A 14286-nucleotide genomic window follows, 5' to 3' on the forward strand; every position below is an offset into this window, starting at 1 on the left:
AGCTTGCTCACTTTGCTAGATGTAATGAGACTTATCAGGTATGGAAAGGAGTGTCTCCTCCAACGGTGAGACACCTCATCCACCTTGATGGTCTATAATGCTGTATACATTCTCTTAATCTTGTTGTACTCCAATTTCAGCTAATATATTTCAACCTTCCCATCAAAATAATAATAATAATAATAATAATAATAATAATAAAATTAGAATCCAATAATTAACTCCCAAATCTAACACATGCATCATCTCCCTCCCAATGTAAGACTAATCATATATATATCATATCATATATAAAGTCAAAGCTAAGAGAAAATACAATAAAGTTTTCAATTGGAGTCTATTTTTGTCATGTGTCTCATCTAATTTTTAAATTTTTTGTACCAAGTGAGTTAATCTAGTAAAAAAATATACAAAGAGTTCAATATAAAATTTCAATGAAAAATTTAATCATGGTCTCAAAGTTTGATTATTCATATCTTATTTGAAAAATATAAACATAAAATAAATTTATTACTTAACAAGAACAAAATTAAGTTAAAAATAATTTTTTTTAAATCTAAAACAAAACTATCAAGAATGGACATTTTTTTATAGGTCAAATCAAGAATTAATAATTAGAATAAAAATAATCATAAGTAATATTAAACTTAGACAAACATGTTAATATGCATCTAATTACATTTATTTTTTTAATAATTCTTATGATAAAAAATTGTATTTATTTTTAAATACAACCATGCGTATATATAAATTACAAGCTAGTAAGAAATAAGCATTTAAGTCCTACATAAGAACTTTTTTCTTTTGAAAGCAAGTCCTACATAAGAACTTATAATGTAAGATTCACGCGATATGAACAAAAATAATGTCTATACATATACATCCTCCTTCTCATATTATGTGGATCTACATTGATGTATTATCGATCCACACCATGTGAAAGTGATGCTGCAAATATTGAACCCTAGAAGGGTCTCACTGCAACCATATAAATATTAAGGGCATATCAATGCAATTTAAAAATAATAATAATAATAATGATTTCAACTTTGAGGGTAGTTTGGTAAATTCAAATCACGAGTAAGATTAGGGTTTCATCTGCATCACCACTCTACTATATAAACCCCTCTAAGACCAAAACCTCTTCGACAATCCTCACCCAATGCCTCAAAATTTTCATTCAGCTTCTCTCTCTCTCTCTCTCTTTTTCTCTGTGTGTTTGTGTTCATTGTAAATATCGCATAGTGTGTGGCCTGTGAAGCACCAATATTGTCCGTACCATCTGAGATACCCTCTTTGATGTATACTACTTTTTCAATTCTGAGGCCTCGGATAAATTTTTTTTTTTTTTTTTCATTTTTCACAGCTTTTGAATTCTGGCTTTCGTTTTATTTTTATATATTATGTTGCAATATAGGCTGTGAAGATTTAATTTTATACCATCAAACTATGAAAGCTCTATGAGGCTTGTTGATGTTACTATAAATCATTGCTGAGCCTTTTATTTTCTCATATACATTGCTAATTAGTGTTTTTATTGAATTTTCTTTGAGTTTTCCTTGATGGGTATTTTTTGTTTTGGGTGTATTTGATGTTATGTATGAGATTATGTGAAGAAAAGGCAACAAATTAGAGTCTCTGATGCGCTTTCTTGATAGCGTTTTTAGCGCTGTACGTTGCCGACAGTGATCTGGGAGCTGAGATTCTGGCAATTGCCTCATGTTTTCTGTAAGGCTTTTGCATTCAGATGTTCCTACATTTATTAATATGATCTGTTTTTATTGATAAAGTGTAAAGTATTATCTATCATGAGTAGGATTGTTACCCAATTGTTAAAACTAAAACTATACCACACTTTAGTTTGTAGAAATAATTTTATGTAATTAGTTTTTTTTTTGTATGGGAATTTTATGTAATTAGTTTGAGGTACTGTTCTACTTACATATGAATTGTAGTTATATAGAGTTTTATGGATGTACTTTTTATTGAAAGTTCACTTGCGTAGTTGTTGAAGTATAAGGTAAACTTACACAGACTGTGTTTAAAATGTGAGTCATTTTACACATGGTATGTATGGAGTGTGGAAATTCTTGATGTGTGACAATCATGGTCCTAAAATTCGTTTGTCAAAAAAATTCACTCTCACTCATACACCCTTCCTTTTGGAAATTAGACTTAAATAATAATGCTTGGACTACAACTAAAGCCACAACTTTGCCACAAGCTGTGCCAAAAAATTGTGTCTTTTGTTGTGGTTCTAGCATTTTTGTTGTATAAAAAGCTGTACATGTGCATAAAAAATGATGTTAAGTAGATACTTATTTTCACAAATATATACCATTACTCATTATATGGAGTTGTTATTTTGTTTAATATATTACTTGCAATATTTTCCCACATGGGTTGGACCTCACCAATGTGTTCTATCCATGTGAGGTGATGTTGCATGTAACATGTTTCACATCATATCACTTCTATTGTATGAGCATTAGTAGATTAATATACAAAAATATGACAAATGGCTTGGTAAGGTTGTTATGTATGTTGATTTATTAATGCTTAACAATGGGGTAGTAGTTATACATGTTGATTTATTCATGCTAAACATGTGATTCAGTTAATTTTGTGGTTTTAGTGTCATGTCCGTTGATCTACTGATGGTAGAATTCAAATTGAATTTAAATAGTTATTAGTTTTTTTTTTTTGCTTGTTTTGTAATATTGTTGTTAACCTTCATGCTATATCGTTTTTTAAATTAGATTTAGTTCTTAAATTTACCCGTTTATCTTTCTTAAAAAATAAGTTGTTTAAAGTAAGCTGTACCCCAAAAAAGTCCTGCTTTAAAATGCTGTACATAAAAATAGGCCTAGTGAGTGGCTAATGGACTATAAACATATTGCTTATATTGAAATTGTGTGCTAAATGTGATCTCTTCATCTGGCTTTTACTGCTGTGTTGATATCTTATGTAATTCTTTTCTGATAGTGGCCTGTGATGATTCAAATTGTCCGTACCATCTGAGATACATTATCTTTGATGTATTAAACTTTCGCCTTTTCTGAGGCCTTAGGCACTTCTCTATGTTGCTTTATAAGCCTTTTTTTTTTTATGAGGTTCGTATATTAGTTTTTTGTACCAATAGTTTTGATATTGTTATGGTTTATTTGTTTGCTTGGTTGAAAACTATAAGAATGTGTTATGTGTTTAGTAACGTGGAAGGCAACAAATTAGAGTCTCTGATGCACTTTTTTGATAGTGTTTTCGGTGCTGTACGTTGCCAATAGTGAAACTGGAGCTGAGAATTTTGCATTTGCTTTTTTCCAAAAAGGCTCATGCTTTCCGATGTTCCAACATAAGTTTATTGTTATTATCTTTTTGCTTAAATATATTTTTTTTGAATTTGTGGACATGATTTATGATGAAGATCTATTACAATGCTTTTGAGCGCAAATGGTATGTGGCATTGGGGAACAGACTTCTTAATACCGTGATGCATGAATGTGAGAGTTATAGAATGCTAGTCTATTGAGACATTGTGATGTCATGTGCACATGTTGTTATGTGTTGTTTGGTCCATGTATAACAGAGTGGTGTTGCTTGCTTAGTGTAAGTGGCTTCTTTTCTGTCTTGTGCTGATTGAATGATATGGTTGTTGGCAATGCATGTTGATTGTTGTAGTGATATCTTTTTAGTTTCTTTGCATCTGAATTTGTAGTTAGTTTCCACCGAGTATACCTTTAGCATGTCTCTTATAAGACAAATTTTTTGTTGGAATTTATCGTGATAGCCAATTAATTCAATAAGATTTGGTGGAAAACTTAATTGTTTATATGATCATATCTTTTGTAACAATTCTTTGTTGTCACTATTCTGATATGAAGTGGTAATCATTTTTACTTCTCCACCACTTACAGTTGACCACAACAGAGTTGTGGTAAAAGTTGTGGCACGATAATTGTCTCTACAATCCTCCTTCTATAAGAAGAATTCTAGTACGACCTTTTGTGTCACAGCTTTGCTACAACTTTGATGTGATAAATTGTGAATGGTGAAGAAAAAGTGATTGGTCATTTTGTAATGGTTGCTGCAACACTTATTTCACATGGGGTTGGATCTCATGCTTTTGTATATACACGCACAACTTTTGAAAGCCGCAACTTTTGACTTTTTGAGTTTATTTTTGGATCTCATGCTTGTGAGGTTCACATCAATGTTTGGTTTTTTTTTTTTTCATCATTCATCACTCCTTAATCAATTTTCAATTTTCGTCACTCATTACTTAAAATGTTCCAATTTCACCAACCCCACCCATTTGGCACTCATCACTCAATTTTGACTTTGTTTCTTAAAAAAAAAAAAACTCAAAAAGTCAAAAATTGTGGCTGGATTTTCAAAAGTTGTGTATTTACAAAAATGCCATCATAACTCTATTTCCATAACTTGAAAACGTCTAAAATGTGTTTTCATTTTTTATAATTTATCACTCAGTGATGGAAACAAAAAGTAAAAACATCCCTAAACAAACCATTCAGCCATGGGACTCACATATTTTGAGTTATGGGTGATGGAAACATGCTTGTTCCTTGATGCATTTGTGAGATTATTGTAGTGAATTTTTGATAGAATGAAATGGTTGTTGGCAGCATATATTGGTTCCTGTGATTTTTTTCCTTGAAGTTTTATGCAACTGAAAACACCTTTTTTTGGTTTTCTTGCTACACCTTCTGTTCATATATATTGTAATAGACTATAAATTCAATAAGACCCGGTAATCCCTCCTCCTGAATGAGATGGTTTTTTTTTGTACTGGTTGCTACAACATTTCTTTCACACAGAGTTGGATCTCGTGTTCGTGAGGTTCAAATCAATGTGAGAGTTATATACAATTGTTACCCAAGATAGGGCTCGTTTGGTAGAGAAGTTTGAGTAATGTTGTTTGTAGCTTTTTGAAATACGTGTGAGTGAAAAAGTGTGTAATGTTATTTAAAAACTGAAAATAAGTTGTTTAACAACTCTACCAAACGGAATCTTCTTGATGTGGTATCATGCATAATCATGATATATAACATATCTCTTACATGGGATGAACTTAACATTCATTCCAATGTGGAATGTGAGAGGGGTGTTATATATCACAGTTATAAAATTTTTACCTCTTCCATGTTTTTATTTAATTTATTCCCATTGTAACTAGGTTCCAACATCTAACAACATTTAAGTCATTGTAACAATCGCAAGAAGTTTAGTCCGTTATGATTTGTCATCTATTTGTTTTTAGGTTTTTTTCCCCTTGTATTAACGCATGAGTTCATGCTACTTCTTGTTAGGTATTCCTTAAATGTATTTTGCCTCATAATTTAATTTCTGACGATGACAAGCAATTATCATCATGTTTGATTTTGCTTGTGTTTAAAATACTATTGTACGAGCACTCGTTGAAAAATGTAAACTATTCACGCTCTGCTTGGCATGTTATGAGGAAAAGTATTTTATTTGCCTTTTGTCCGATTCTACTGTAGGTTTTCTATTTGAGATCCTTCTTTCCCTAGGGAAGATTATATTTGTATACATTTTGTAATCTCCTTTGATGGTTTGAGTTGCTTTAAAAAAAAAAAAAGATGTTTTGAGTTTTTTCTTTGTTGAGGCTGTTGTTGAGATGATGATAAATGTTTAATCCCAGCTCATTATGAGACCTTTCGAGGTCTGGGAATGTAACTATCCACATGTATCTGATCCTCTATTTCATTTATCTTATGTCCTTAATCATGGCTCCTCTTATTTACACTTGTTTGTCAAAGTTTGTCTCAAATTTGTTTTTGAGATTTTCTCAAACGAGATAGTGTGCTTTCAGTTATAATGTTCTATTTAGTGGTTCATTTTGTTGGGTCTATTGTTGTAAGCGGTAAAAAAAAAAAAAAATGCAAAAATCAATCTGTTCAACTTATTGTGAAATCATTTCATATGAGAGCTTTATTTTTGGTCCGTATCAGACATCTAATTTTCAGTGGGAATCTGACTCTTTTGGCTCCATCAGGAAATTATTGAGGAGTTTTTACCATGGGAAACCTTAACTGGTTGTTAAGGTGCAAAAAAAAAAAAAAGACAAAAAAAAGTCAGAAAAAAAAAGTTAAAAAAAAAGATACTAAGCGGTACTTGTAAAATTGAAGAGAATGTAGATGATGATTTTTATATATCACAAAGGTCAGATGGGACGGTGGCTATTTCCTTTCAACGAAAATCAGATTCTCACATTTCAAGTTCTTCATCCTCTAGGCAGTTAGAACTTAGAAGATAGACAGTTAAATAATGGAATAACGATAGACAGCTAACTCAGCATCCACTTTTGCTTAGCCAATCTCATCCTCTCCAAAATCAGTCAAAATCTCAGTTTACCTTGGGAATTAGTTTCAAAAATGTTTCCCTTGAATTGGCATTTACTTTTCCCAGAAAACTTGCACCAGAAAAAGAATTTCAGTTCTCCTTACTCATACAAAATGCAAAATTTACAATAATAGAATGGCTTTCTCTAATGGGATAACATTTCAGTTCTCCCTCAGTTCTCACCAAATTCCAAAGATTATTACTCTTCTTTGTCCATTATAAGTTACCTTAAGTATGTTGTGAGAAAGACATCAGTTTGTTGTACATAAAGTATGAACTATGCTAAGTGCCCGTTTGTTTCCACATTTTGAGCCCAAAAGCGCTTTTTGAAAAAAGTTAGATATAAAATTGCGTTTGGTTAAGCCAAAATGCAACTTTTATCAAAAAGTTGCATTTTGGGCACAGGCCAAAAACGCGGACAAAACGTGAAAATTTTATGGACCTCTGAGGGTCCATAAATGAAAACGCGCGTTTTCATGGTTACCGTTGTTAATGATGAAATTTCAGAAATACCCATGAACAAACACAGAACAAACACTACAAATCATAACAATAAACAATCTTTCTCTCAAACATCTCTAAACTCAAACATAATCAGATTACCAGAATACAAACTCAAAAACACAGTTTTAAAATTAATCAAATCATAACAATAAAAGCAAAAAAAAGAAAAAGAAAAAAGACAAAGGACAGAAGCCTGCTGACCCATCTAGATTGGTTTGGGGACGAAGATGAGCAATAGCACGAAGATGAGAGCTCCTTGGAATGTTCTTGAATGAGGGAGAAAAGGAAAATTTTCTTATCAGAGAGAGTTTTGGAATCAAGTTAAAAAAAAAAAAAAAAAAAAAGGGGTAGAGATAGTGGAGAACGTGTGGAGGAGAAAAAAAAGAAAAAGAAATAAAACTAAACGTATGGTTGGTATGGTTGAACGTGAAATGGAAAAAGAAAAAATAATATAAAAAATAAAAAATCCAAATTGAGGAATGTTACTGTAATATTTTCATAATATCTTCACAATAAATTTTAAGTAACAGATTGTTATTAGTTAATATTGGTTAGTAAAAAAATAATTTCAGTTGTGGGTTCAAATTAGAACTAGTAACAACTTTCCACATAAATTTTATTGTGAAAATATTGCGAAAAATGTTGTAAACGTAACACTTCTAATAATAAATTGTACACAGTAATTTGTTATTGGTTCTCATTTGAACCTACTAATGACATTATTATTTTTCTTATCTACCATTAACAACTTGTCATATGGACTTTATTGTGAAATTTTTGTAAAAATGTTGTGTCCATAATTTGCATTAAGAGAGATAATTAAAACAAAAAATTCACTTTTATATATATATATATATATATATATATATATTGTCATTTTTTGTAATTTATAACTCAAACATCCACTTTTATAAGTGCTAGCCAAACACTCAGTTTTTTTAAAAAGTACTTTTTAACCGTTTTTACCAAACACTCAGCTCTTTAAAAATGCACTTTTTTATTATGCACTTTTTGAAAACTTTACTTTTTCATTATGCACTTTTATAAAAAGCTGAACCAAACTCACCCTAAGTCTGCTTCAGTAGAATAAGGAAAAAAAATGGAGAATAGAAAAACGTTGGAAGCAGCAACTCAAATATCAGATGAAGACCAAAGTGATTCTCCTCTTCCAGATTACTTTCAAGATGCTCAAGGCTTGTATGGGATAACATTTCAGTTGAATTATTGCACCACATCAGTGTATAAGATTTTCAGCATTTTTTGTATCAGAATAAATTAGAGGATTTTACTTTTGGTATTATTAGACAAATTACTTTCGGTGAATTAGACAGTTCTGGCAGCTCGTATCAGACCTTTCACTGTTCATTTGCAATCTGCAGTATCATTTGAATTTTGGTGGTATCAGGAATTATTGAAGACTTTTCTCTATTCATCTACCGTACTCTTTTGGCAGTATCGGCAATTATTGGAGACTTTTTTTTTTGGTTAAACTTATTGGAGACTTTTCACTATTGGTGAATATTGTTGTTCATTTTACTTTCCATTGTATTATTGCAATTTTATTATTTACTTTTGTAGGCTATATAAGACACCTTGTATTGGGGCACTTAATTTCAGCTCCATGTTCTCCTCAGTTTCCAAACTTTCCTTTGCAACCTTCTTTTGTATCCCAAATCTTCATTTGTATTCCTAACCTCAATCTTCCCTTGTAATATTATAAAATATTTAAATGAATTTTAGAGTTTCAAGTACTACTTATATTTTGCAACTTTCGTTTAACCTTCCTCCAAAGGAAAAAATAATCATCTTAGACTATAAGAAAAATCATAATTTTTTTTTAGTTTAATTTTTCAAAACCATGTTTACTGTGCCCAAATTGGACAATCAAATTAAAATATATGACTATATCAAGTTTTAACAGTCAAAATGCATTTGCATAGCTAAGGTGAATCACATGTGGTTACTACTAATTAATTATGATTGATCTATTAAAAGAAGTAATATAATTATTGTGGGAGGAGTAGATTCAATTCTGGGCCAAGGCCCAAAGGGCCTTAAAGCTCGCACTAAAAAGGACGGCCTAGGCCCACTACTATGAATCATAAAGGAAAGTGTCCCCCCCGGATGATTCTCGAGGAGTTCAGGATATGCTACCAACACTAAAACTCTCATCTGAGGAAACAAACATGGGTGACCTCAGATAATACAAAGGAGTAATCCTGGAAAACCAGTTTCCTTTTCGTAATCCGAGGTACCATTCTCCTTAAGCATATCATTGGAAACTCCCTGAGGGGATAAGCATCACAAAGAATGTCACCTCCGCATTAATGAGATGTTCTCCACCTAATCCCTGCCACATTAAATGCATGTGAGACAATTTGAAGTCTTGAACAGTACTGATATCCCCAAAAGTTCTATTTCAGGATAAGAACGGGGGGAAACCAATAGGAGGAAAAATATCTAGAAAAGATCTAGTTAAAGGTAAGCCCGCCGGAGGGATAAGGGAAGGAAAAAGCCTATAAGAAAAGAGGGGTATGAGAAAAAGGGATCAAAAAAAGAAAAAAAAAGAAGAAGAAGAAGAGTGGAGAGATTTTTTCTTATCTCCGAATCCCATCACCAGGAAAAGTGTGTAATGATTGTTGCTAATAATATTAATACAATCTTGCTTTCAAAAATTAGTTGTTTGTGTTTTCCACTGTAGAGTTTTCATCTCGTACATTAGATAAATAAATTATGTTATTCGAATATCCAGGCTGAAATATATCTTTAAGCGCTTTTTGGCCTTTTTAGATTGTTTTTGACCTCCACAATTATTTAGATATATATATTTTTTGGGTTGTCTTCTATATATATATAACTCAAAGAAAATCCAATTATATTTTAATTGGATTCTCAATTTTGCACCACATATCCCATCTAATTTTTAATTTTTGTGCTAAGTGAATTATTAAGTATAAAAATCGATGAGTCCAAATTCAATTAGATTTTAAATTGGAGTCCAATTTTGTGGCACGTATCTATCTAATTTTTTAATTTTTGTGGCAAGTGACTTATTAGGTGCAAAAACCGAATAGGATAAATCCAATTAAATTCTAAATTATATATGTATAATGAGAAATAATTATATATTTTAGAAATGCATAGTTTAAAAAAAAGTTTAAGCTAATACCATGTATAATTTGAACATCTTCTAACAAAAATGTATTATTTGAAACGTATAATTATGATTATTTTTAATTATACATGTGCAAATGCACGAAATTATACACTAGTAATAATAATGATAAAGATCTATGCGTTTTAGACATTCTAAGAGATTGGATTATCTATCCTCAAAAAAAGAGATTGGATTATCAGAAAGTTCATAAGTTTTAAACAATTAATTTATTTTAAGTCATTAAGTGTCTAAAAATGATAAATATTATGGAAAAAAAAAAAAGAAGCAAATCTAGACGGTTAGGATAGTAAATTAGGACTCTGAAGTCAGAACAAGTACTAAAAATTAATTCAGAAGAGTCAAAACACCCAAAACTTAAAACAAAGCACCAAAAAAAAAAAATTGTGATTTTTCAGATTCCAGCTCAACTCTTAAGCCCAAGGCTTTTACCTTTTTATAAATAGAGGAAATCCCTTCATTTACAAAGCACACAAAAATCCTTTGAAAGGGTTTTTGAGAAAAGAGACATAAGGTGGTTGCTAATCGTTTTTGTCATCTATTTGCTTGTAGGTTTTTTTTCCCCTTGTATTGACACAAGTTAATGCTATTTGTTGTTAGGTATTCCTTAATTGCATCCAGCCTCATAATTTAAGTTCTGATGACAAGCAATAATCATGATGTTTGATTCTGCTTCTATTGAAATACTTTTGTAAAATGTAAACTATTCATGCTTGTTAGGCATGTTGTGAACAAAAGTATTTTATCTGCTTTTTGTCATATTTTACTTTAGATTTTCTCATTAAGATCCTTGTTTCCCTAGGAAGATTATTTTTGTAAAAATTTTGTAATCTCCTAGGAAGATTATCTTCATATGCTATTGGCATTCTGTCGGGGGCGAAAAAGTTTTCCTTTCGACAATTAAGATTTATATTGGGTTGGGGGCCTAAACCGAAACTTGATGATGGGCTTGATGCACGGCCCAAAGGATATTGGCGAAGATCCAAAGAATTCAATGTATTTTATGCCTTTGGTCTAGATTGAGACTGACAAGAATGGCCCATAAACAATCCCTACAGCAGACACGTCAGCATGGTTAAAAAACATACTGTAAGAAATAGCCCAGCAGTAAAATGTTTCTGCAAAAAATAGCCCAGCGGTAAAATGTTTCTGCTGAAGATAGCCTAGTGGTAAAATGTCCCCAGCCGGTAAGTAAGACCAAACAGAATAAACTTCCAGCTGTTAGCTATTTCACAGATTAAGGTAAGTATCCACATTTTCAAACTCATCATCCATTGGCTCCGGAGAAGAGTCTTCTAACACAATAATATGAGAGAAAAATTCTACAGTGATAGTTACATCATAACCTTTAATAGTAAATGAGTAAATGAATATTATGAGTTTCATTATAACAAATAATGAGAAAAACTTAATGTGAGGTGAAGGGAGAGAGAGATCTTAGCTAGCGCAGCAAGATCATTATGGTGCCAAGGCATGCTCGTGGATATAGTGTAGGTAGTGAGTAGAGAGAGTCATTTATGAGTATTATGAGTAATGAGTGAGAGTGTATAGTAAAGCTGCTGGAGTTTTCTGCTGGGGGTAGATAAGTGTTTATGAGTAGAGCTATGAGGAGTGTTTGCGATCTAGGAGCTAGGGAATTTAGTTTCTAAGCTTGAAGCTAAGAAACTTAGTGCCTTAGAACTTTGCTAGAGCTTGGGGAAGGCTAAAACAGAGAGGTTAAGGAAGAACCTCTTTCTCTTAGTGTGTCTCTTAGTATATCTTGGTCCCCCCCCAAGTGTTAATGGAGAGTTTCCATTTATAGTTGAGTTTTAGGGGGTAATTAGCAAATAATCTCTACTAAATCTTTCTCAATCTTCAGAAAATCCTTAAAAAATCATTCCTAGGATTTTAGCTAAGAGTGGTAAGCTCAACTTTTAGAAGGTTCTTGCTGTTTTGGGTAATAACAGCTAAGATTCTGACTTAGCATTGAATGTTGATTGGCCTTGGCTGATGGGATTAGAGCATGCATTAGGCTAATGATCTTGGTTATGCTGTTGCTAGAATCAGAGTTCCTTAGGGCAGATTGTATCACCCCAAGCCAAGTGTCAATCTTGGAGCCCTTGTTGGAAACTCTGCTGGGATCCCCTTGGTGCCCTTCAAACCACATTTCTCTAAGTTTCTCCATTTGAGGTTCATGTGCTTGGTCCATGAACTAGAGAATACACATTTTTAGTATGAAAATGAATTGATTTCAAGTTGTTTCAAGAGCTTTAATGGCCTGGTCATGACTACTCTTGGTTCTTGACCAGATGGGTTGGAAAAGAAAGAAGGGACAGCTAGCTGAAGCTTCCCAGCTTTCTGTCATGTCACTTTCAGCTTTATGTCACATGAAAAATGATGGAATTTCAGCTTGTGAAGAAAGGGTTTAGCCCCCTAATAGACATGTGTCCTCTTCTGATCTAATTGGACAAGTTGGGACTTGATGGGAATGGGCTCCAACTGTTGAGTTGTGCTAAAATTTGGCTGGTTAACTCATGTAAGCTTCAGCTGCTGGGATTTGTGTATAAGCTGGGCTGGCTCAGCTGGGCTTTGTAGTTGAGCTTCTTTGGGCTTGGTTATCCCTACAAAATGAAGAGTTTTGCCATGAGTGATATACATGGGCTTTTATAAATTTTGTAAGAGATGTATTTCTTGAGGGATGAGTAGTTATATTTCCCATGAGTGAAGGATTTAGTATATGTAAAACAAGTGTCAAAATGACATTTGAGTTTTGTAAATATATGCCAAAATAGCATTTGGGCTTTTATGAAATAGTGCCAAATTAGTATTTGGGCTTTGTAAAATAGTACCAAATTAGTATTTGGGTTTTAGGGGTGCCGTGTCGTAACGAACTTTTAGAGGTGTTGTATCGTAACAAGCTTTAGAGGTGGTTTTGTTGGGCTTTTTTCAGATTTTGCCCACAAGTTAAATGATTTTGGGTTTCTTTATTTTTTTTTTATTTTTTGTGGAGCTAGCATAATTTTGTGGCCCAATTTTGGCAGCAATATGGTGAGTATTTTTGTGAAAACCCAAGTTGGATAATATGTAGGATATAGTGGGTAGTATTTGTGAGAGGGCTCAAGGCAATTTATGGGACTTGTGTGGGGATTTTTTAGGGAGTGGGCTAATGAAATTAGGGCCCGAAAATTCGTACCTCAACACATTCTTATTTACACTAGTTTGGCAAGTTTGTCTCAAATTTGTTTATGAGATTTTCGCAAACTTTAGTGTGCTTTCAGTTAAAATGTTCTTTTTAGTGGTTCGTTTTGTGGGTTGGCTCTTCTATGTTAAGGTTAATACTAATAGAAGTGATTGCTCCATCTAAGTGCCCGTTAGGTTCAGCTTTTTGGGGCCAAAAAGCACAAAACCAAATTGTAATTTTTTTGCCATGTTTTCACGTTGGATCCCAAGCAATTTTAGATTTTGCACTTTTGGCCCTAAAACGTGAAAAAACACATTTTCATGTTAGACCCTTAGTGTGAGTTTGCTATAGATAAAAAAATGAAAATTATTTCACTATTCAGCTTATTTTTGCTATTATTCATGGGGCCCACTGTACTATTTCAACTAACTTTTACCTTTATCTACAGTACTTTCAGTAATAATTTTTTAGTTTTAGCAAAATAAGCGATATCCAAATACACTCTTAGAGGTACAATACTGTAATGCAAAAACGCAGTACAAATCGGGAACCGTTAGAAACTTTCTCCCATATTCTTTAATAACCTTTACAATTTTTTCAAAAACCCACCAATTTTACCCTTTTACCTAACCACAAAACAAAACCCATTCTCATAAAATCACCATGTTGCTAGACTCACCTTGCTGGTACATTTTTCCTTTATGTTTTCTTGCGTTTTCTTGTGCATTTTTCATCTAGTACATTTTTCTTCTACATTTTCATCACAATGCAACTTCAAGTGACCTTGTGAGATGGGCAGCCACAGTTGTTGATGAGAAATTGGGAGTGAGTGAGAACTAAAGAGAACTTTAGGTGTTTACTAAAGAGAAGTGACAACAAATCTCTCTGGTCATGTGTCCTTGGATGCTTGTCACTTCACTCAGGCTACCACCTTCATCTGTTCCTGCAAACAAGGTTTCAGCAAATACTAAGAAATCAGCAAATACTAAGAAATTCTATTTTACGTACATATTGTTATTTTTGGTAATTTATAATTTAAACTACAATTTTGATAAAATTTAGTCAA

General features: G+C 32.4%; 4 non-coding genes across 4 annotated transcripts; all 4 read left to right on the forward strand.

Annotated features, from left to right (window-relative positions):
• The first annotated feature begins 1250 nt into the window (after positions 1-1250).
• Positions 1251-1329, forward strand: LOC115988220. Its single transcript, XR_004091395.1, has one exon. It is a non-coding gene; the product is annotated as a small nucleolar RNA snoR117 (small nucleolar RNA).
• An 86-nt stretch (positions 1330-1415) lies between these two features.
• Positions 1416-1500, forward strand: LOC115988213. Its single transcript, XR_004091388.1, has one exon. It is a non-coding gene; the product is annotated as a small nucleolar RNA snoR116 (small nucleolar RNA).
• Positions 1501-2986: 1486 nt separating this feature from the next.
• On the forward strand, positions 2987-3067 carry LOC115988219. The gene has a single exon (XR_004091394.1). It is a non-coding gene; the product is annotated as a small nucleolar RNA snoR117 (small nucleolar RNA).
• Positions 3068-5646: 2579 nt separating this feature from the next.
• On the forward strand, positions 5647-5742 carry LOC115988197. Its single transcript, XR_004091373.1, has one exon. It is a non-coding gene; the product is annotated as a small nucleolar RNA snoR69Y (small nucleolar RNA).
• The last annotated feature ends 8544 nt before the right edge of the window (positions 5743-14286 follow it).

The sequence above is a fragment of the Quercus lobata genome, chromosome 4 (genome assembly GCF_001633185.2).
Source record: "Quercus lobata isolate SW786 chromosome 4, ValleyOak3.0 Primary Assembly, whole genome shotgun sequence".
Lineage (NCBI taxonomy): Eukaryota > Viridiplantae > Streptophyta > Magnoliopsida > Fagales > Fagaceae > Quercus > Quercus lobata.